Source organism: Nilaparvata lugens, chromosome X, assembly GCF_014356525.2.
Source record: "Nilaparvata lugens isolate BPH chromosome X, ASM1435652v1, whole genome shotgun sequence".
In the NCBI taxonomy this organism is placed as follows: domain Eukaryota; kingdom Metazoa; phylum Arthropoda; class Insecta; order Hemiptera; family Delphacidae; genus Nilaparvata; species Nilaparvata lugens.
In genome coordinates, this window is record NC_052518.1 from 95,985,719 (window position 1) to 96,011,062 (window position 25,344).

The window sequence follows — 25,344 nt, forward strand, 5'->3', positions numbered from 1 at the left end:
ATTAGGACCAATTTTATTCCTGGTGTATATAAATAAATTATGCGCAAGTAATCTGAATGGAACAGTTACTTGTTTTGCGGATGATACGGCTCTGCTATATTGTGAAAAAGAAATTGATACGGCAACTTCTAAGATGCAAAGTGACTTAGATTGGATAAAAATTTGGTTCTCAGTGCATAGGTTGGCTTTGAGTACTAAAACCAAATTTGTTCGTTTCTCTTTGAGATCAAAGCCCATCTTGCAGGTTCCCTTACTATTCAAGTGTGGTGTCTGCCTATCTAATCATAATGAATTCTGTACATCTTGTGTGAAGATAGATCAAGTGCAAAATATCAAATATCTTGGTTTAGAGCTTGATGAGAACTGCAATTGGAAGGTTCACATCCAATCACTCAAAAAGCACATGAATATGATGCTTCGTAAATTTTATTTATTGAAATTCATTTGCCCTAGAAAAATTCTGAGATCTGTTTATTTCGCTATTGCAAATAGCAAGCTTCAATATGGGCTAAGCTGTTGGGGGGGTGCATATAAAACTAATTTAAACTCTATATTTATTGCACAAAAAAGATTGATTGGAATGATGACATCATTACATAGGAGAGCTCATTCATTTCCCTACTTCCAGGCCTTGGATATATTGCCTTTAAGGTATTTATATATTTTCAGGGTCTTGAGAATATTCTTTTTAAGAAGTGGTCAGATTACAGGGAATGCCTTAGTTTTCTCAAACAGATTGAGAGACAGAAATTTGGTTGTTCTTGCAAACCCTTCATGTGAAGCCTTCAAACGGTTTTACGATTACAGTGCTCCAAATTCCTTTAATAAGTTACCTCTACATATACCATCCACAGGCTCACTGATAACATTTTTGAAGAAATTGAAGCACTTTTTATTCAATTTTGATTTTGATGAGATTGAGGAGTTCTTTTTCACATGAATTCTTTTTTACATTCTTTTGGGAATTTCTACTATTGCTTCCTAGGGTTCTAACAATTTTTCTGTCTCAGGATTTTTATTTATCTATTTTTTTCATTAATATATTATGACTTTAGTTCATATATTAATATAAAAATGTATATGTCCTCAAATTCTTCTTAATTTATTTTCCTAGGATTGTATTATACCTTTTGGTTTCTATAAATAACTTCTGTAATGTTCACTCCTGTTCACTGAATCCTAATGTTCACTGAATAGACAAAGATTTTCTGTTAATTTTTTTTCGAGGCTTCTGTCTCTTGCAAAGGTCAAATAGTTTAATTTTCAGAGTAGGTAACTTCAACTCAGCTAATAGCTTATGAAGTACCTTAATCATAACTCTGACGCTACATAATGTTTTTGTTAGTTTTTAATTTTTTTCATTTATATAAATAGAATTAGAAGATAATATTATATTATGTATTTTAGTTTTTATTTTTTCAAAATTATTGTACTGATTTGTTAAGTTAATTTACTTTTGTTTGTAAATTGTTAGTGTTATGAATAAATTTCAATTTCAATTTCAAAATTATTATAATATTGTAAATTGAACGATTATTTATTAATTTGAAACGGAAAGGTTTCAAAAATTAATCACAATTCAGCTGATAGCAATATCATATTTTTCAAAATAAAAGTAGGTACCGTACCTAAAATAAATTGTCATCTCATGATGATAACACAGAACTATTAATCATTTGTATTTATTCTTTTTTAATAAGGAATTATTTGTTCTTCAACTATGTTTCTTTATTTTAGATGCTATAAAGTAGGCCTAAATTTTCAATTAGCATAGAAACTATCATCATATACTAGGAATATAACCAAATTTTTTGTTTTATTTTTGGTCAAATAAACTGATCAATATAGAAAAAAGTATTGGAAATGTATGTAAAACAAAAAGGTTTCTTCAAATTAATTAATAGACTGAAAATGTTTGACTTACCTGTGAAATGGTATTTCATTTCCTTCTACATGCCCATTCTTGCATCCAAATGCAACACAATACATCACCATTTCTTGGTCATATTTTTATTCAATTCTACACATTTTACGACAAATACATCACAATATTTAAGAGAAAAAGTTGTGATCTAATACTGATAGCCCTAATACTCATTCAAAGCCGTTTTTCAACTTTAAAAATAAAAAATCATACTCAAGAGCTGCAACAACCTGTTTAAATGTATGAGTGCGAGAGAGAAGGGAATCCCACATGGTAGGCCTGTCTCACTCACTCCGCCTTACACACTTTTGGCTGTAGCTTAGCATTGGATAGCCCCTTCCAGTTGTATAGAGTTCACTGTGTGATTACTACAACATAACCTATTCACTTATGCATGATTATGTGATTATGCATTATTGTGATTACTACAACATAACTTATTCACTTATTGACCTAAGCAGGCGCAGTCGCAGGAGATTGCTTGCGGCGCCTGCGCAATCACTCCGTTTCACTCTCTCTCCAGGTGAATGCCTTCGGATTGCTGCTGCGTTGCTCGCCACTGCTCCTATTCGTGCTCTTTCCAGACGACCATGAACCAAAACGAACGCTCTCACTCGCTCTCATTGTGAGCGCATAACATGGGAACGTAATGCAGTTTCTTGAAGTGTCACCCGGCAAACCAATTTATAAGACGTTGTCACGTCAAAAAACCACATATCATGGATGAAAAATCAATTCTGAACAGGATTCCATAGGAATCTCCGAGTTTAGAAGTATTGAGAGGGGGAATACACCCAAAAATAGAAAATCATACAACTTGGAGTATTATAGAGTAATAATGGATAATCACATTATCATGTGAAAGTACATTTTATTCAGGACAAGATTTCTCAGGAATTTTGAAATTTAATATAGGGTGGAGGAAGATTACTTGCAAAAATAGAAATCCATGTACTACACATAAGAAATAATGAAGTTGTGATTTATCATTCGGTCAGCTGGAATTAATTGCATGCTATTTCTTCAATTTTTCCATTCATTTAAAAAAGCTGATGCTATTTGAGAGTTAACACACATATGCGCTGAGACATGAATTCAGCTAATTAATACACACCATATTTTTTATATACATAATATGAATCAAGATGTAAGGCATACATTATTGACAGTATCATTATTAACAGTATATAAAATTGAATTATCTGATTTATCATAATCCTCTTGTATCATGATGGATCAGTGATAACTAGTACTGACTAATAAAAATTAAACATGAATTTTAAATTGTTTCTGACTTACTAATTACAAAAAGTGGATGATTCATTCATTAGTAGAAGTTAATTTATCACTGATCATCCAAAATCATTATTCAATCTCTGACACTAGGCAGTATCATGGTTTTCTCAACCATAATATTCCAGTCCATTACATGCCTCGAACAATTAAAAATTTCCCACCTTTGTCACTATTCTAGAAGATTGAAGTCTTGTATGAGAAAATTGTTCACTTACATAAAGAAGACCGTTTATCTCCCTGCTGGGAATCACCCTGCTGGTGATGGAATTTTTGATGATCAGACTTTGCAGTTAGCTACTCACCCCAAAACCGAAAAAGCGCATTAAAACAATAGATACTCAGTTGTAATATGCTTCTTCAGTTGAGGGGGAAGAAGCGATTCTCGATTCTCGTGGCAATGTGGTGAGCTCTACTGCGACATGTTTGGCTACAGTGTGGGCAGTGATGGCCGACAATCCACCTGTAGGCACAGTGCACCAGCCATCATACCAATGAAGGAACCATATTAAATTGTTGGTTGGCAGTTTGTGCAGTTTGAGTGAGTGAGGCGGCAACACTATGACAAGGCCACCCAGCTTCGTCTTGGTTTCTGTTAAATAAATGGTGAGGTCTACTGAGATGAACAACTTTGCACGGATCAATGTCAAGATCATGGGAGAAAGAATCACAAGGTGTCTGGTGGGGATGATCAGCTGTTCATGTCCAAGAATAAATAAAAATTTATACTTATTACCTAATACTATTAATACTAATTCACTAATCAATACTATTTTCAGTATATAGCTATGTACTATCCTTGTTTCAGACCCATCTCTACCAATTGTCTATGTTTTATTTCTGATCGGTTTTACATACAGTAATATGTGATGTGTATATAATATCACATATTATAAAACACAGACAAGTGATAGGGGGTGATAGACCTGAACAGCATGTTATCCCAACCAGACGTTCTGTGCGGCCAGATTGTTAATTGTTGTCAAGTTATAGATTGTCTATTTAGAATGTTCTTCTCGCAGCTGTCATCTGCTGCAGCTTTCAGCTGGTCAGAAAAATCGAATGTATGAATAAATAACACATTAGCAAATCTGACCAGCAATAATCTGACCAATAATTTCACCAAGCAAGAAGTTTTTTCGAGTTTACTATTAGAACTAGTGCATAATTATTTCCACTATGGATTTTCCCTCACATGCTACATCATTGAGCAGTAGCAACATTTGAAAACCAACATTCATTAATATATCATGTCATAGTATCAACATATAATAAAACAATGAAGGTTGGTTTCCAAATTATATTTATGACAAAGGAATGATAGAAAAATTATACAATATCTTAAGGATGAAAAACATCCAACATGCCGACTATGGACAATATAGCTACACTGAATACATGAACACTTCAGATAAGTTAATTATGTAATCATACTGGAATATTAGCTGTATTTCATGTCTATTAATTGTAGAGAGGTGATGAAAACAGAATCACTAAGTAAGTGCGCAGTCCACTTACAATGAACAGTGGATTACAACATAAACACTTGAATTGGTACAATGAATAATACAAACAATCATACACAATAATGAACACTTTCAAAAATTCAGATAAACTATTAATGTAATCATACTGAAATATTAGCCTATATTTCGTGTCTATTGATTGTAGAGAGGTGATAATAACATAATAAGAAAACATAGTCCAGTCAAATGACCGTTTTTCAGGAAACAGCCCCAAAAGAATTTTTCTCGACATTTCTATGAGTATTTTGGGGTGCCAAATTTGAATCTGAATTTTCTGACACTCCAGAGGGCGGCTTCACCTCCAAACCCCCTTAAAATTTTGGACTTTTTTAATTTTTTCCATTTAATCTCGTAAACTTTGATTTTTTAGAGAAAATTCATTCTCTACAAAATTGATAATAAATTTCCCAATGAATTGAGTCAATGAGCAGGATTCTACCATTATTTGTTCCGGAGCTACGAATTTTCAAATAAGGGGTACTTTCAAAAAGGTTTTCAAAACTATGCAAACCTACCACTTCTACCCTATACAACTTGGATATTTTCCTAGTATAGATAAAAAAACCACATATCATGGATGAAAAATCAATTCTGAACAGGATTCCTTAGGAATCTCCGAGTTTAGAAGTGGTGAGGGGCTATAAACCCAAAAATAGAAAATCATACAACTTGGAGTATTATAGAGTAATGATGGATAATCACATTATCATGTGAAAGTACATTTTATTCAGGACAAGATTTCTCAGGAATTTTGAAATTTAATATAGGATGGAGGAAGATTACTTGCAAAAATAGAAAACCATGTACTACACATAAGAAATAATGAAGTTGTGATTTATCATTTGGTCAGCTGGAATTAATTGCATGCTATTTCTTCAATTTTTCCATTCATTTAAAAAAGCTGATGCCATTTGAGAGTTAACACACATATGCGCTGAGACATGAATTCAGCTAATTAATACACACCATATTTTTCTATATACATAATATGAATCAAGATGTAAGGCATACATTATTGACAGTATCATTATTAACAGTATATAAAATTGAATTATCTGATTTATCATAATCCTCTTGTATCATGATGGATCAGTGATAACTAGTACTGATTAATAAAAATTAAACATGAATTTTAAATTGTTTCTGACTTACTAATTACAAAAAGTGGTTGATTCAATCATTAGTTTCATTCATTAGTAGAAGTTAATTTATCATTGATCATCCATACCATTATTCAATCTCTGACACTAGGCAGTATCATGGTTTTCTCAACCATAATATTCCAGTCCATTACATGCCTCGAACAATTAAAAATTTCCTACCTTTGCCACTATTCTAGAAGATTGAAGTCTTGTATGAGAAAATTGTTCACTTACATAATAGAAGACCGTTTATCTCCCTGCTGGGAATCACCCTGCTGGTGATGGAATTTTTGATGAACAGACTTTGCAGTTAGCTACTCACCCCGAAACCGAAAAAGTGCATTGAAACAATAGATACTCAGTTGTAATAATAATGCTTTATAATATCTTATCACATATTATAAAACACAGGCAAGTGATAGGGGGTGATAGACCTGAACAGGTCTAAAATTTAAAATAATAAATTGAGTTGTCGAGCAGGATTCTATCATTCTTTGTTCCGGAGCTACGAATTTTCAAATAAGGGGTACTTTCAAAGGGGTTTTCATAATATTATGCAAACCTACCACTTCTACCCTATACAACTTGGATATTTCTCTAGTATAGATAAAAAACCACACATCACGTGGAAGAAATATCAATTCTGAAAAGGACTCCCTAGGAATTTCCGAATTTAGAATGGTGAGAGGGGGAATACACCCAAAAATAGAAAATCATGTCCTACAGCCAAAATAAAATTTTTTCATTATAATACCTTTCAAGGCCTTCCTAACAAAAAATACATATTTCGGCTGAAATCATATAACGAGGGTTATTTTCTATGAGAATCACTTGTTATAAATACTTAATTTCAGTATTAACTGGAAATAGCCCCATAATTTGGGGGGGGGGGTTATAGGGATACGTCATAAGTCATAAGGATATGTCAAGGGTCAAAATTTTATACACTTATAACTTTTGACAGAGTGATCAGATCTCCTCGTACTACAGCTCATTCTTCTCAGCTCGTCAAGGCAATAAAAATCATGTATTATAACTGGAATTTGATGAAAAAATAAAAAAATCCTCCTTTAGTGTATTTTAGCCTATATTTAAATACACAGAAAAATGGCCAATTTCTTTATTCAAAACTATGTATCTCAGTAACCCAAAATGATAAAAAATGGTACTTGTGTTGATTTGAAGAACAGAGTCTCCTCTTTCTTGTGAGATAAATTAATTTTGTAGAAATATAACCGTGAAGTAATAAACGTTTGTTTCAAAAATCAATAAATTTGCAATATTTTATTCATTTTCACAGACTCAACAGTTTTTCGGTAATGAACAGTTATGCAAGATGGATTTAACGTAGCTCATAGAGCATGTAATTCTCTTCCATTTGAGACCAATCGCAAGTTTCTTTAATGTATATAAGTATATTACTCGTTTTAGAGACTCTTGAATAACAGTAAAATCGCGGAAAAATGAGAAAATAAGAATAATCATTTTTTTAATTGGCTGTAACTTTTGAACAGTATTGAAATCAGAATAACGATTCATGGGAGCGAAAAGGTGAGAAAATTCTATACAATATTGACCACTTTTTCGATTTTTTATCTGAAGTGCTTCACAAGATATGTAACTTTAAATATGCGAGACTGTGAAAATGATTGACATATCACAAATTTCTCGCATATTCAAAATTGCGTATCTTGTGAAACATTTCAGATAAAAAATCCGAAAAGTAGTCAAGGTTGTAGAGAATTTTCTCCTCTTCTCGCTCTCATAAATCGTTGTAGTATTGGGAGATCTGATCAATCTGTCAAAAGCTATAAGTGTTTAAAGTTTTGACCTTTGACGTATCCTTCTGACATACCCCCCATACTAGGAAATACTAAATTAAATATCTATAACGAGTGATTCTCATAGAAAATAGCCCTCGTGAGATGATTTCAGCCGAAATATGTTTTTTTTCTGTTAGGAAGGCTTTGAAAAGGTATTATAATGAAAAATTTGTATTTTGACTGTAGGACATGATTTTCTATTTATGGGTATATTCCCCCTCCCCCCTCTACTCAATTCGAAAATTCCCAAGGAATCATGTTCATAATTTATTGTTCTTTTACGTGATGTGTGGTTTTTTATCTATACTAGAAAAATATCCGAGTTGTATAGGGTAGAAGTGGTACATTTGCATAATTTTGAAAATATTCTTTTTTTAAAAATTTGTAGCTCCGGAACAAAAAAAGGGTTAGCCGCCCTCTGGCATGTGAGAAAATTACAGATTCGAATTCAGCGCCCCAAAATACATATAGAACCATCGAGAAAAATTCTTTTCTAAACTGAAAATTCAAGAATTGAAAACTTGACATACTGAAACCTGCTGTCAGCAGACAGCAGACATCAGCTACATAGAAGAAGGTTTTCTTTATTCTGTCTCTATTGGTTCTGTCCGGCAGGGATGTTTCCGAATATTTGTATATAACTCAGTCCCCAATCAATGACTGAGAATCAAACATGACGTCTTCAGAGGACAAGCATTAAGAACCACTTTGTTCAATAATATGCAATTTTAGATGATTGAGGAAAAGTCTCAAATAATGTAAACAGTTTTATTGAATGCAATCTCCAATATTCCTCCAAAATTGGATGGAGATCATCAGCTCGTTTGTGAATTTTAATTTAGAATCCTCCACCTGGTTTATTTTATAATTAATCAATATAGATCTTAGTTTTAAAAATAGAAGCAGTGATTTTGAAGTGTTTAGTCTAAACTCTTTAGAAAGGAGACCTGCTTTTGAGTGAAAATTATCAGAAGTACAATTCCAATCTGAAAACGTTTTTCTTTGATAAAATTAACACAAGAATTTCAAGAAGAAGAATGGTCAAATTCAGTATGTAATTTTCATGTTTTACTTCAATCACTTATTACACTTACTAGTGATGTGAAGTTTTTGAACTGATAAAAGTGACCGGTGGAATGTTAGTAAGAAGCCCCCAAAGGATCGTCAACCTCTTCCACCTTCTTGGGGGTCACTCTTTTTTTTGGGAAGAGGCTCCCACAGGCTTAGGTCATATAAACCTGTGGTACGGAGAAACCCATAGCATTTTTCAACTCCATTCTTAATTCTGATATATATTCAGATCTTAACTTCTACTATTTACTTTCTTCTTATCAGTTCAGGGCATCTTGTTCCAGCGGCTGAAAGTGCACACACAAAGTTCCACATTTCAAAACTTGTATAACATTCGTTTGGAAATCGTGAGGTGGGGCACGTGCCCCTTGTGACCCCTGCGTACACCACCTCTCAAAGGTGACAAGTTTCTCGTAGAATTCACCAGGGTCTGATGATTGGAAACATTCAGCGATCTCCTGACTTCTTCTGGCTTCTGTGTCTAGTAGACATAGGCACGATTTGCATAGGCATATTCCACAATATGTTTCAATAGAACCTTGTTGTGGCAGTTCCAAAATGTGTCAAGGAAATCTTTGTCCTCACCCCATTTGTTGGCCAGTGTGACATACACTGGATTGCGACCCCAGATAACAAATATCAGGGGGTCTTCGTCCATTTCAAACGGTCCCACCATAAATGTGCTTGGTACGGCATGCCTCGATGAAAATACATCCCAAGATACTGATCCTCGTGCTCGTTGTCCTTCATGTCACGCGCATGTGGCATATACACCATTTTGCTAATATTGTACCATTTCAGGATGTGAATACAAAACTCACACTGAGTTTGGATCAGTGCGAGTTCTGTCTCTGCCGCCACCAACTGGCTGTCATAGCCTCCACCACCCCACAGTTTGCTACCACTGCTTCAAGTGTCAACCACCTTCTTGGACTGCCTTTCGTGTCTAGTAGACATAGGCACGATTTGCATAGGCATATTCCACGATATGTTTCAATAGAACTTTGTTGTGGCAGTTCCAAAATATGTCAAGGAAATCTTTGTCCTCACCCCATTTGTTGGCCAGTGTGACATACACTGGATTGCGACCCCGGATAACAAATATCAGGGGGTCTTCGTCCATTTCAAATGGTCCCACCATCACTGTGCTTGGTACGGCATGCCTCGATGAAAATACATCCCAAGATACTGATCCTCGTTGTCCTTCATGTCACGCGCATGTGGCATATACACCATTTTGCTAATATTGTACCATTTCAGGATGTGAATACAAAACTCACACTGAGTTTGGATCAGTGCGAGTTCTGTCCCTGCCGCCCCCAACTGGCTGTTATAGCCTCCACCACCCCACAGTTGGCTACCACTGCCTCAAGTGTCAATATCCTGCTTCGGCTGCGGCTGCCTTCACATTGACCAGTGCGAGTTGCTGTCTCTGGTTGCCGCCCTGACTGGTTGTTACGGCCTCCAACGCCCCACAGTTTGCTACCACTGCTTCAAGTGTCAACCACCTTCTTTGACTGCCGCTGTAAAAAATTAACACATTGTTTGATATGCCAGGGATCATGACATTGGCACAATCTTCTTCAACTACATCAATGAGACCGTTTATTTTATGTAGTCTATTACTCACAGGGATATCAACTTTGTTTTCACAATGATTATTTGGCAACAGTGATTTGAGAATCCATTTCTAGACATGAATTTGGGAAGAACTGATACAAATTTGCCTCACATTTTACAATTATCTACTGTGATATTCACTAAAATTGAATTTAAATTTTGATATTATTTCTTCTTCTATTTACTCAATTTTATCTGAAACTATTCCCAAATGAGTCACAGACTATTGCGTGGCATAAGATATTATACCTTAATGTAGCAGATTTTTTTCTTGATAAAACATCAGAAGGTATTCTCGTATTGATAAAATATTATATTTCAACATCTAAATTATTTTATTTTCAACATCTAAATTATATATGATTGTATTTCCATATTTCTAACAGTGAGCACATGATTTACCTAGTCATGATAGAATAACAATGAGTTACTATTCTCATGCACTTGCAAAAAATACGATTATGCATGTGAATTAGTGGAGGATATCACCAGGGTTAACTCGTGTTTCTAACAAGCGGTAATAATGTTACAATTTTTCATCAAAATATTTGTAGTCTGAACAGAAATTTTGATTCCTTTTTACTGTACATAAACTGTTGAAAAGTGAAGCCTGATATAATTGTCCTATCAGAAACATGGTTCCAACCGATAAATGATGTGAACCCTTATATTATTGATGGATATGATAATTACTCCACTGGCAGTGATATAAGTAGAGCATCAGGTATCATGATATTTGTTTCGTCTAGCAGAGGTTTTGCTTGTTCGCGAGATGAATCACGGATTGATGGAGCCGATTCTATTTTACTCACTCTGAAAAAATCCAACTTCAAATTTAGATTATTGAGTTTGTACAGATGGCACTCTGTTGGATTAGATGTTTTCCTGAATAGTTTGAGCCATTTTCTGGAGAATCTAGGATATGAAGGTGACTTAATGATTCTTGGAGACATTAACATTAATATAAATGAAAATCTCCCCAAAATGAGAGATTAAAAGCTAAGTACTTGGCTGCAGAAAATAACATCAATAAATTGATAAAAAATCAAAAGATTAAATTTTATTCCAACTTGAATACCTTTCCTGTAAAAAAACAATGGGAAACTATAAATAATCATTGCAGTAAATCAGTTTCCAAACGAAAGTCGATCCATCTGCATTGTGGAGATAATCTAATAACAGATGGAAACGTTTTAGCTAACAAATTCAATGAACACTTCATAAATATATCTGATGAAATAGTTTCTTCCATACATGACCCAGATGAATCCATGAGAGAAAATTATGATAGAAAATTTAAAAGTGATTTTATCCAAATTTTTTTTTCTTAAATCCTATTAGCTATCAAGAACTACTAACTTAAATAAATAAATTGAAAAATGGAAAATCTCCAGGTCCTGATAATATTCCCTCCAGTTTAATAAAATCTATAGCTTATGCTATTTTTCCTGTTCTGTGTCACATTTTTAATGCCAGCTTTTTGAATGACCATTTCCCATCAAATCTAAAAACAGCTAAGGTAATACCTATTTTTAAGAGTGGATCGAATAGAGAAATATCAAATTATAGACCCATCTCACTGCTTTCAGTGTTCTCAAAAATTCTAGAGAAACTTTTTAAGAAAAGATTAATGAGCTTTTTCAATAAAGTGAACTATTTTAATAGAAACCAATTTGGATTTCAGGAGGGCTTGTACACAGAACAGGCATTATATAAGTTTATGTCAGATATTTATCACAGCATCAACACACCACATAAAAATAGAACATCTGGTCTATTCTTGGACATCCAAAAGACTTTCGACACAGTTGAACACAGCACCTTGTTGAATAAGCTTCATGCTGCTGGTGTCCGTGGTGTTACCAACATGTGGTTAAAATCATACTTGATGGATAGAAAGCAGTATGTGTCTATTTCGGGTTGTGATAGTGAGCTGACAACAGTTAAATACGGCGTTCCACAAGGATCCGTTTTGGGCCCTATATTGTTTTTAGTCTACATAAATGATTTGTTTCCCCACACATTTTTTTGGATCAATACATCTTTTGCCGATGACACAGCCCTAGCGTATTCTGCCAAAAATGAAGAAGAACTGCATGAAATGATGCAGGTGGATTTGTTTGATTTGCGATGCTGGTTCAACTGTAACAAAGTAGCACTAAATGCGAGCAAGACTTCCTATATAAACTATTCATTATCATCACCATTTAGTTTCACTGATCCTGTCAGGTATCATCAGGTTGGTTGCAGATCTGTGAGTTGTGACTGTAAGGTAATTCAACAATCTGACTCTATTAAATATCTTGGGCTAATATTAGATCAAAGTCTAAATTGTGATTTGCATGTGAATAAAGTAAAAGGGTACCTCTTATACTTGGTTAGGACTTTCTATCAACTGCGTCAATTCTTCCCTGTAAATATTCTTCGTGTAATGTATTTCTCTTTCTTCAATAGTAGGCTGGAATACGGAATCTCATGTTATGCATCTACCTTCATGTCTCATTTTAAAAATCGTATAGTCCTACAAAAATCAATTGTTAGAATAATGTTTGGAGCTAATAGACGAACGCATACTTTCCCAATATTCAGGTTATTTTGGAATTCTACCTTCCAGATACATATGTACTGAAAGTTTTATCTTTGTTTTATAAAATGAGTGGGGATAGGAATCAAACGGGGAATCTTGAACAAAATCAGCAGATAACTAGGCAAACTACAAGGATGCTAATCAGACTCCCCAAACCAAACAGCACTACCTTCCAGAGATGCTTTTTATTCCTTGGACCTAAATTCTTTAATATTCTCCCAGATGGGATTAGAAAGCTACTGAATCTCAAGAAATTTCTAAAACAAACGAAGAGTTGGCTATGGCTTCATTCACCATTAGAAGTAGAAGACTTATTCAAAGTAGTAAGCTGAGAAACACATGGTGCTAATATCTAATCCATTATTGAATATGAATTTCAGTGTAGTATGGCCTTTTTACTGTAGTTACTTCTGTATCCTTTGAAGTTTAACCTTTGCTTTGAGCTTTGATCTGCAAACATTGTTTTATTTATCACTGTTATGTCTCATCTTTTATTTTTCATTTTTTCCCCTCTCTTGTCATGAATTATGTTGATGCAAAAATTATACTGGTGATTCTTCCTCCCATTTTTTCGCAGTTTGAACTACATTTCATAATCCAATGATATATAATATAGTTCGGGGGTTACGATCATAGATGCGGTTGTGGGAGGGGGATAAGTAGCACTGTTATGCTGCGGAGCGGTCCGATTAATGCGCGTAGTGGCTGTCTATCACATCGCTCCTACTAGTCTATGCATACAAATTATGTATTTCAGGAACGCTATCTTATGTATTTTCGGTCGCTGAACACGATTTTTAACTTTCAAGCCTCAATAATTGATAATTCTCATCATAATATACAAATTATGGTCAAAATTAAAAACTTCATCTCATTATCATTATTTATGATTACATTGTAATGATAAACCATCTTTTTAGGAATATGTGTTTCTCAGTCGATAAAAAACTAATATTCCATGAAGAGAGAATAATTATTCGATTTACTTCAATGATCACTTTGGAATTGCGAAAGTCAAGTAATGGAGTTAAACTAATAATATAGGCTACCCCATATAGATCACCGTGTAACAGGAGTAAAATATTTTCTTTATATAAATTAACAGTTGTAGCACAAATAATGCCTATTACTCCCATGTGATATGACTAAATATTTCATTACAAAGGAAATACAACTCTAAAGCTGCGTTTACACCAAAGTTATTAAAGAGATGTTAATAACTTAATCTTTATAGATTCTATTAGATTGAATATAACTTATCATACACATGATGAACATATGTGTTTGTCAAGTTCCGTTCAATCTAATAGAATCTATGAAGATTGAGTAACAAAATTAACATTTTGTTAATCTTAACAAAAGTAAGTTCATACACTTACTTAAGTTAATAAAATTAACATTTTGTTAATAACTTTGGTGTAAACGCAGCTTTATCAACTGGTTTCTGTAACTTATTATATCTACGAATAGATACTTTTCATCTGGCTGAGTTTGACTGATTGTCTTGGGGTGATACTTGAATGGAAGTGGAATAGGAGATATCTTTGTTGAATCTGAAATATTTGGAGAAAATACTGTTGGAAATATATTGAGGGGAGATCAGTATAATTATTAAGGTGTGAGAGCAAACAATCAATTCAATGAAACAACGTCTACAAGAATGACTCATGAACCATTTTTTGGTTTCTCGCAAATAACTCGAAAATTATGCATTTTACAGACATGAATATTCTATCAGAAATTGAATCTTACATAATTTCCAACAATATTGATCCAACAACTTTTTCTTTATATCTTTCACTTTTCGAGATATCCGCTCTAAAAGATGACATTTTTGAAAAAAAAACACATTTTCCTTCAATTTTTTGCTATTTTCGCTCTTATAACTTTTTGAATATTGATGGGAAGAATCCATTCTGATCATGAGCTTATAGAGCATCAAATTTTCTTCAATTTGATGTGTAGTTTCACAAATTTACGCACATCCCCACGACTGTTGCAGCAGCTTCAGTGTTGAGTGTGAGATCTTCAGTTATGTAAAAATAGACCAATTGACAAAGGAATTTGGAGAGAATGTTTTGAACACAATTTTTGACTTCGCAGCTTTGTTGGGACCAGTTAGGGCGTGAACATATCGAAAGTCCCCATCCCTACCCCTTGTGCTAAAGGGATGAGGGTGGTTTAAAAGTTGCATTTTCCAATGTTCTGCTTACTCGCTCATATCTTAAGAAAAATGCGTTTAACCGACATGACTAACTATTCAGAAATGAAGCATGATAAATTCTCTGGAATATTTGTTTCGTGGTGAATTCTGATATCTCCAACAGTTTTCGAGATATACGCTCTTAAAAGTGTAAAATTGTTGAAATAACAGCTTTTATTCTTATTTTTTGATTTTTCAGGGCCTACAACTCTCCAACAATGCATCGTAAAAATGAATGCTCACCGTAGATTTGTAAAGCTTTGTTTTTTCTTCAATTTGATTTATTATTTCACTACTTAATATTTTGCTTCTATTGTTATAGCAGATTCAATGTGAGGGGTGAAATTCTCAACTCTGCAACAAGTGTCAACTTAGCAGCTCCACACCTTCAATACGGGCTAGAGATGCGTATTTTTGCTATATTTACCCCCAACTAGTCTTCATTGAGCTACAAAGTCAAAAATTGTGTACCAGATGTTCCAAACTCAAATTAAATTGTCAAGTAGTGATCAATTGTTACAAAATAAAAATTGTGTATGATTCTCTTTCAAATGTAGAAAAAATAGTTATTTGGTCTTCAACGATTTTTATCTGAACATAGTTGTGGCAAATTGTAGAAGTGTATTCTCACCTATAAAAAGAAATAGAGTTCTGTCATTCTCCACGATGCAATCAAATAAGAAATCCTTAGTTCATTCTAGAACAAAAAGATCTGATCTCTGTATTTTTACTAGGTAGCTGTTTAAAGATAATTCAGCATTGAAGTTTTAGTGCAGCATGCATTTCTACAATAATTGCAATCTCTGTCAACATCTGTTGGATATTTGAAAAAAAACGCTAATCTCACTTGGCCCATGAAATTGTAAGTGAAACTAGTCGTGGATTTGACTAAATCCCTGAATATCGTTGAAAAATTCGCATAATGATGACATGACTCTCCTGAATTCAACCACTACTTCACTTTTCAAAACCTTCAATACGCTGCAAGATTATGGAAACTTTGTGATGAGAAGAGTTATAAAAATTCTCAATGAAGATGGAGCGATACAACAGGTGGACATAGCTTTTCATGTCTATTTTGTAAATTCAAACAAAGGTAGTGAACATACTACAAGCAGCAGAGTAAAAGAATCACTCCAATAATATTCTCTCCAAACCATCGAGACTTGATTTCTGATTCTGTGGCAGAGATTTATTAATCTGACATGCAATAATCTATGTATAAAGGGATACTCCATACGTTAGCTACGTGCAGGAATAAATTCATTCATTCATTTGAGGATAAAATTACAAATCATATAAATATGTTTGGGAAAGAATAACGGTCATGGCCCAAAACTATTCTATTCCCAAATTTTGGTACTGAGTAACTTGTTACCATTTCAAAACAGTCTGAACGGGAATACCATAATGGATGAATCAATCAAGAGTTAGTGAAATACCATTATAATAATACTGTTAGAAATAATTTGAATGAACATTTAAATTTTCATTTCATTTTGATTTGACACATATCTATTATTATATTGGATATAATTTTTCTAAAGCTGACGACAAACTGAAGATTCACGAAAGATTAACATATACATACTAAACATAATAATTATGATAATGAATGAATGATGTATTTCATTTCCACCATATTAAAGAACTAAGAAATTCCACAAACATTTCTTGGAAATTAACTGACCACTGGGCAATATCAAGGAAGCGTGGCCAGTGTGTAATTAATAATTTAGCCTGCAGGGCAACACAATAAATTAATTTGAAATAAAAACAATAAAACATAAACACATATACATATTATCATTATTCTATCTTAATATATTTCTTGAAACTCAAGTTTCGTTTATTTCAAACAGTCATTTCTTAGTTCCCTTGCAGAATGAGATGAAGTTTGTAATTTTGACCTTAATTTGTATATTATGATCTATCAATTATCAATTATTGAGGCTTGAGAGTTTCCGTGTTCAGCGACCGAAAATACATAAGATAGCGTTCCTGAAATACATAATTTGAATGCATAGACTAGTAGGAGCGATGCGATAGACAGGCCATTACGCGCATTAATCATGGTGGTGGACCGCACCGCAGCAGTGCTACTTATCCCCCTCCCGCCGCTGCATCTATGATCGTAACCCCCAAACTATATATATAATATATATATATATATATATATATATATATATATATATATATATCACTGGATTCAGGAAGAAACGACCTATAAAGTTTATCGGGAACCTTTTCCTCTAAGTCAGCAAACGACTTGAATATTCGAGAAATAACAAAAAAATATATTTTTCGAGATATTTTATTTTTTTACGAAAAAACTATGCGGTTTATCGCAAAAATGTAGAGGACCACATTGAAAGCCAGTTTTGTGTACATAATATTAAGAAAAATTCAAAGCTGTAGTATGAATAGTAACTGCAGGACAGGCGATTTTATAAGCGCGCGTACTTGAATATCTAAACCATATTCTAAATCATTATAGTGTAGCTAGTGAATCATTAAACAAAAACTCTCTTGTCCTTTGTGTCCTCTTCAATGTTAAAATAAAGTATGAATGTTTCAAGTATCCCAAGTTAGAGACAATAAACACAATATTGATTAATTAGTCCCAGAGTCCATTTTCAACAAATGTCATTTTATGTTTCTGAAAGGAAAAAATGTGCTGTGATGTCGCGTTAGATATCCTTTCTCATGACAGAAGTGAGTTCACATTCACAAAACAAATATAGTCTCAGCACTGTGCATTTATTTCACCATTAATCTGTTAATGTGCAGACGGTCATTAGCCACTTGTATTTGCACAACTTTGGAATGTCTCTATAAAACTAGACAGGCGAGTTTGTTCAACTCGGCGATCACTTCCTTCAGTTGGGAACTTACTAAAAACTCTGGTGTGGTACACTCACACAACTTTCCTTTCTCATATTTGAAACTACGATCAGACTTTTGTATATGTGTATATATAATTGTTTTCAGAGTACGTTTTCCTTTGTGTAAATTGTAAAATTCGATTATTTTTTTTAGTCGTCATTTTTTTAAAGTCGTCAAAACAGCTGTTCTACAGATGAAATATCTCGACTATGTGTTATTTTTATGAACTGCGCTACCTACCTACCTCATGCATGAGAAGGAGATTACTAAGTCCATTACTCAAGGATGGGGTGGACCCCCCATTAGTTTCCCAGAGAGGAGACTCATGCCAGTTGATAGAGCTGATAAATAACTATACAGGGTATGAATTTGAAAAAAAATCGGTCAAGTTATTTTTGAGAATATCGTGAAAAACATGGTTTTTTAGTAATTATCCGCCATTTTTTTCAAAAAATATTATGGAGCTCCTGCAATTTTCTTAGAAATAAGACTAATGTCAGTTGATAGGGCTTATAAATAGCTATGCATGGTATAAATTTGAAAGAAATCGTTAGAGCCGTTTTCGAGAAAACCGTGAAAAACATGTTTCTTTAGTGATTATCCGCCATTTTTCTCAAAAATATTACGGAGCTCCTGCAATTTTCCTAGAAATGAGACTCATGTCAGTTAATAGGGCTTATAAAAAGCTATCCATGGTATAAATTTGAAAAAAATCGTTAGAGCAGTTTTTGAGAAAACCGTGAAAAACATGGTTTTTTTAGTAATTATCCGCCATTTTGGATTCAATTTTATTAAATCTCTTATTGTCGGATCCTCGTGGTATAAGGACCTTAAGTTTAGAAATCGGTTGATTAACACACACACACACACACACACACACACACACACACACACACCACACACACACAACACACACACACACCACCACACACACACACCACACACACACACACACACACACCACACACACACACACCACACACACACACAACACACAACACACACACCACACACACACACACACACACACACACACACAACACACACACCACACACACCACACACACACACACACCACACAACACACACACACACACACACACACACCACACACAACACACACACCACACCACACACACACACACACACACCACACACACACACACACACACCACACACACACACACACAACACACACACACACACACACACACACACACACCACACACACACACACACACACCACACACCACACCACACACAACACACACACACACAACACACACACACACACACACACACACACACACTAAAACTAATATTCCATGAAGAGAGAATAATTATTCGATTTACTTCAATGATCACTTTGGAATTGCGAAAGTCAAGTAATGGAGTTAAACTAATAATATAGGCTACCCCATATAGATCACCGTGTAACAGGAGTAAAATATTTTCTTTATATAAATTTACAGTTGAAGCACAAATAATGCCTATTACTCCCATGTGATATGACTAAATATTTCATTACAAAGGAAATACAACTCTAAAGCTGCGTTTACACCAAAGTTATTAAAGAGATGTTAATAACTTAATCTTTATAGATTCTATTAGATTGAATATAACTTATCATACACATGATGAACATATGTGTTTGTCAAGTTCCGTTCAATCTAATAGAATCTATGAAGATTGAGTTATTAACATTTTGGTTATCTTAACAAAAGTAAGTTCATACACTTACTTAAGTTAATAAAATTAACATTTTGTTAATAACTTTGGTGTAAACGCAGCTTTATCAACTGGTTTCTGTAACTTATTATATCTACGAATAGATACTTTTCATCTGGCTGAGTTTGACTGATTGTCTTGGGGTGATACTTGAATGGAAGTGGAATAGGAGATATCTTTGTTGAATCTGAAATATTTGGAGAAAATACTGTTGGAAATATATTGAGGGGAGATCAGTATAATTATTAAGGTGTGAGAGCAAACAATCAATTCAATGAAACAACGTCTACAAGAATGACTCATGAACCATTTTTTGGTTTCTCGCAAATAACTCGAAAATTATGCATTTTACAGACATGAATATTCTATCAGAAATTGAATCTTACATAATTTCCAACAATATTGATCCAACAACTTTTTCTTTATATCTTTCACTTTTCGAGATATCCGCTCTAAAAGATGTGACATTTTTGAAAAAAAACACATTTTCCTTCAATTTTTTGCTATTTTTGCTCTTATAACTTTTTGAATATTGATGGGAAGAATCCATTCTGATCATGAGCTTATAGAGCATCAAATTTTCTTCAATTTGATGTGTAGTTTCACAAATTTACGCACATCCCCACGACTGTTGCAGCAGCTTCAGTGTTGAGTGTGAGATCTTCAGTTATGTAAAAATAGACCAATTGACAAAGGAATTTGGAGAGAATGTTTTGAACACAATTTTTGACTTCGCAGCTTTGTTGGGACCAGTTAGGGCGTGAACATATCGAAAGTCCCCATCCCTACCCCTTGTGCTAAAGGGATGAGGGTGGTTTAAAAGTTGCATTTTCCAATGTTCTGCTTACTCGCTCATATCTTAAGAAAAATGCGTTTAACCGACATGACTAACTATTCAGAAATGAAGCATGATAAATTCTCTGGAATATTTGTTTCGTGGTGAATTCTGATATCTCCAACAGTTTTCGAGATATACGCTCTTAAAAGTGTAAAATTGTTGAAATAACAGCTTTTATTCTTATTTTTTGATTTTTCAGGGCCTACAACTCTCCAACAATGCATCGTAAAAATGAATGCTCACCGTAGATTTGTAAAGCTTTGTTTTTTCTTCAATTTGATTTATTATTTCACTACTTAATATTTTGCTTCTATTGTTATAGCAGATTCAATGTGAGGGGTGAAATTCTCAACTCTGCAACAAGTGTCAACTTAGCAGCTCCACACCTTCAATACGGGCTAGAGATGCGTATTTTTGCTATATTTACCCCCAACTAGTCTTCATTGAGCTACAAAGTCAAAAATTGTGTACCAGATGTTCCAAACTCAAATTAAATTGTCAAGTAGTGATCAATTGTTACAAAATAAAATTGTGTATGATTCTCTTTCAAATGTAGAAAAAATAGTTATTTGGTCTTCAACGATTTTTATCTGAACATAGTTGTGGCAAATTGTAGAAGTGTATTCTCACCTATAAAAAGAAATAGAGTTCTGTCATTCTCCACGATGCAATCAAATAAGAAATCCTTAGTTCATTCTAGAACAAAAAGATCTGATCTCTGTATTTTTACTAGGTAGCTGTTTAAAGATAATTCAGCATTGAAGTTTTAGTGCAGCATGCATTTCTACAATAATTGCAATCTCTGTCAACATCTGTTGGATATTTGAAAAAAAACGCTAATCTCACTTGGCCCATGAAATTGTAAGTGAAACTAGTCGTGGATTTGACTAAATCCCTGAATATCGTTGAAAAATTCGCATAATGATGACATGACTCTCCTGAATTCAACCACTACTTCACTTTTCAAAACCTTCAATACGCTGCAAGATTATGGAAACTTTGTGATGAGAAGAGTTACAAGCGATACAACAGGTGGACATAGCTTTTCATGTCTATTTTCTAAATTCAAACAAAGGTAGTGAACATACTACAAGCAGCAGAGTAAAAGAATCACTCCAATAATATTCTCTCCAAACCATCGAGACTTGATTTCTGATTCTGTGGCAGAGATTTATTAATCTGACATGCAATAATCTATGTATAAAGGGATACTCCATACGTTAGCTACGTGCAGGAATAAATTCATTCATTCATTTGAGGATAAAATTACAAATCATATAAATATGTTTGGGAAAGAATAACGGTCATGGCCCAAAACTATTCTATTCCCAAATTTTGGTACTGAGTAACTTGTTACCATTTCAAAACAGTCTGAACGGGAATACCATAATGGATGAATCAATCAAGAGTTAGTGAAATACCATTATAATACTGTTAGAAATAATTTGAATGAACATTTAAATTTTCATTTCATTTTGATTTGACACATATCTATTATTATATTGGATATACTTTTTCTAAAGCTGACGACAAACTGAAGATTCACGAAAGATTAACATACATACTAAACATAATAATTATGATAATGAATGAATGATGTATTTCATTTCCACCATATTAAAGAACTAAGAAATTCCACAAACATTTCTTGGAAATTAACTGACCACTGGGCAATATCAAGGAAGCGTGGCCAGGTGTAATTAATAATTTAGCCTGCAGGGCAACACAATAAATTAATTTGAAATAAAAACAATAAAACATAAACACATATACATATTATCATTATTCTATCTTAATATATTTCTTGAAACTCAAGTTTCGTTTATTTCAAACAGTCATTTCTTAGTTCCCTTGCAGAATGAGATGAAGTTTGTAATTTTGACCTTAATTTGTATATTATGATCTATCATTATCAATTATTGAGGCTTGAGAGTTTCCGTGTTCAGCGACCGAAAATACATAAGATAGCGTTCCTGAAATACATAATTTGAATGCATAGACTAGTAGGAGCGATGCGATAGACAGGCCATTACGCGCATTAATCATGGTGGTGGACCGCACCGCAGCAGTGCTACTTATCCCCCTCCCGCCGCTGCATCTATGATCGTAACCCCCACTATATAATATATATATATTTTATATATATAATATATATATATATATATATATATATCACTGGATTCAGGAAGAAACGACCTATAAAGTTTATCGGGAACCTTTTCCTCTAAGTCAGCAAACGACTTGAATATTCGAGAAATAACAAAAAAATATATTTTTTCGAGATATTTTATTTTTTTACGAAAAACTATGCGGTTTATCGCAAAAATGTAGAGGACCACATTGAAAGCCAGTTTTGTGTACATAATATTGAGAAAATTCAAAGCTGTAGTATGAATAGTAACTGCAGGACAGGCGATTTTATAAGCGCGCGTACTTGAATATCTAAACCATTTCTAAATCATTATAGTGTAGCTAGTGAATCATTAAACAAAACTCTCTTGTCCTTTGTGTCCTCTTCAATGTTAAAATAAAGTATGAATGTTTCAAGAATCCCAAGTTAGGGACAATAAACACAATATTGATTAATTAGTCCCAGAGTCCATTTTCAACAAATGTCATTTTATGTTTCTGAAAGGAAAAATGTGCTGTGATGTCGCGTTAGATATCCTTTCTCATGACAGAAGTGAGTTCACATTCACAAAACATATAGTCTCAGCACTGTGCATTTATTTCACCATTAATCTGTTAATGTGCAGACGGTCATTAGCCACTTGTATTTGCACAACTTTGGAATGTCTCTATAAAACTAGACAGGCGAGTTTGTTCAACTCGGCGATCACTTCCTTCAGTTGGGAACTTACTAAAAACTCTGGTGTGGTACACTCACACAACTTTCCTTTCTCATATTTGAAACTACGATCAGACTTTTGTATATGTGTATATATAATTGTTTTCAGAGTACGTTTTCCTTTGTGTAAATTGTAAAATTCGATTATTTTTTTAGTCGTCATTTTTTTAAAGTCGTCAAAACAGCTGTTCTACAGATGAAATATCTCGACTATGTGTTTTTTTATGAACTGCGCTACCTACCTACCTCATGCATGAGAAGGAGATTACTAAGTCCATTACTCAAGGATGGGTGGACCCCCCATTAGTTTCCCAGAGAGGAGACTCATGCCAGTTGATAGAGCTGATAAATAACTATACAGGGTATGAATTTGAAAAAAAATCGGTCAAGTTATTTTTGAGAATATCGTACACACACCACACACACACACACACACACACACACACACACACACACACACAGAGAGAGAGAGACCATTCCGTTTTTCATAAAATATTTTGTTTAAAACGGTCAGCACCATGGATATTGCCCAAGCACTTCCAAAATTATCCACCAGGTTATGTGATAAATGCAGTACTATGAGGTTTGAGGGTAGATTCTATTATACTCTGAAAATTGAATTTGAATAGTTTATAATATCTTATTTGTATTTCATTCATCCAAATAAAATGATAGTATCTTATGCAGAATATTTATTCATTCTAGAAGCATAAACTGATTCTGTTTCATAAACCATTTTGTAAACACGTTACATCAAATCAGAATCAGCTCACTCCAAGGTTATTTTACAGCCCTAGGGCCGTAAAACTTTTACCGGCCTGGTCAGGAAACAATCTTTTCGGCTTCCATATGAAGCACGAAAACAGCTCATTACATCCAAGTGGGGCGAAAAAACATTCTCAGACCTGAAAAATTGTAATATTGGAATTCTGATATTCAGTGTCAGAGAATAATACCTCTGACCAGGTTTTCAAGGGGGCTCGGAAATAGAATAAATCTTGATTCATTAATATTAAATTCAATATTGAAATTTAAAGCTTATTATCATGGACAAGTTGAAAAACTTTCAGCTTCATACTAGTGTTGAAAAATGGTAATTATGTATTTTGGAGTCAAACATTCTGGAACGGGAAAACCATGAAAAAGTCGCAATATGGTGAGCTACACATGAAAATAAAATTATTCAGAAAACTGTACTGAGATGCCATTATTGTTAGCAAAGAGCACAGTCGTGCAAGCTATTGCGTGTAAGCCTCAAGCTGTCAAGTTACCTTCCACCAAGTACTTGAAGTTATAATTTTATGTTCAACCTACTTACGATTAATCTCATTTCAAGTTGATTATCGAATAATATCAACATACAAATTTCATACGAGTTTTTATGGTACTGAATCTTCAAATTCTGCAATCCGTAGAATACGAGACTCCTATAATATTTTCATATCTACAGTAATATAATATTGACAATAATTATTATTCATCTCAAATTTTAAATTCTTCAGTACAGTAATTTCTCTATAAAGGGGTGTAATTACATATGACTCTCTTTTTGTTTTATATGAATCATTAGTTATGATAATAAAGGACGTTAATGATCTCAAAGTTTCCTCTTAATTTCTTTCTCAAAGTTGGGGTTCTTGATAAATTACTGTATAATAAGGCATACAGTTGAACGTCACCAATTTAAAAATACAATTCACTGAATTCATGTTCAATATTCTACAATAAGCTATGGGTGGTCATTGTACATGCTAGGATAATGATGCAGAACATAAACAACTGGTTTGTCAGTGGGTGCAGTTAAGGGAACACAAGACTCACCGATTGCCGGTTGCTGGACGTTTTCTCCGGGGTT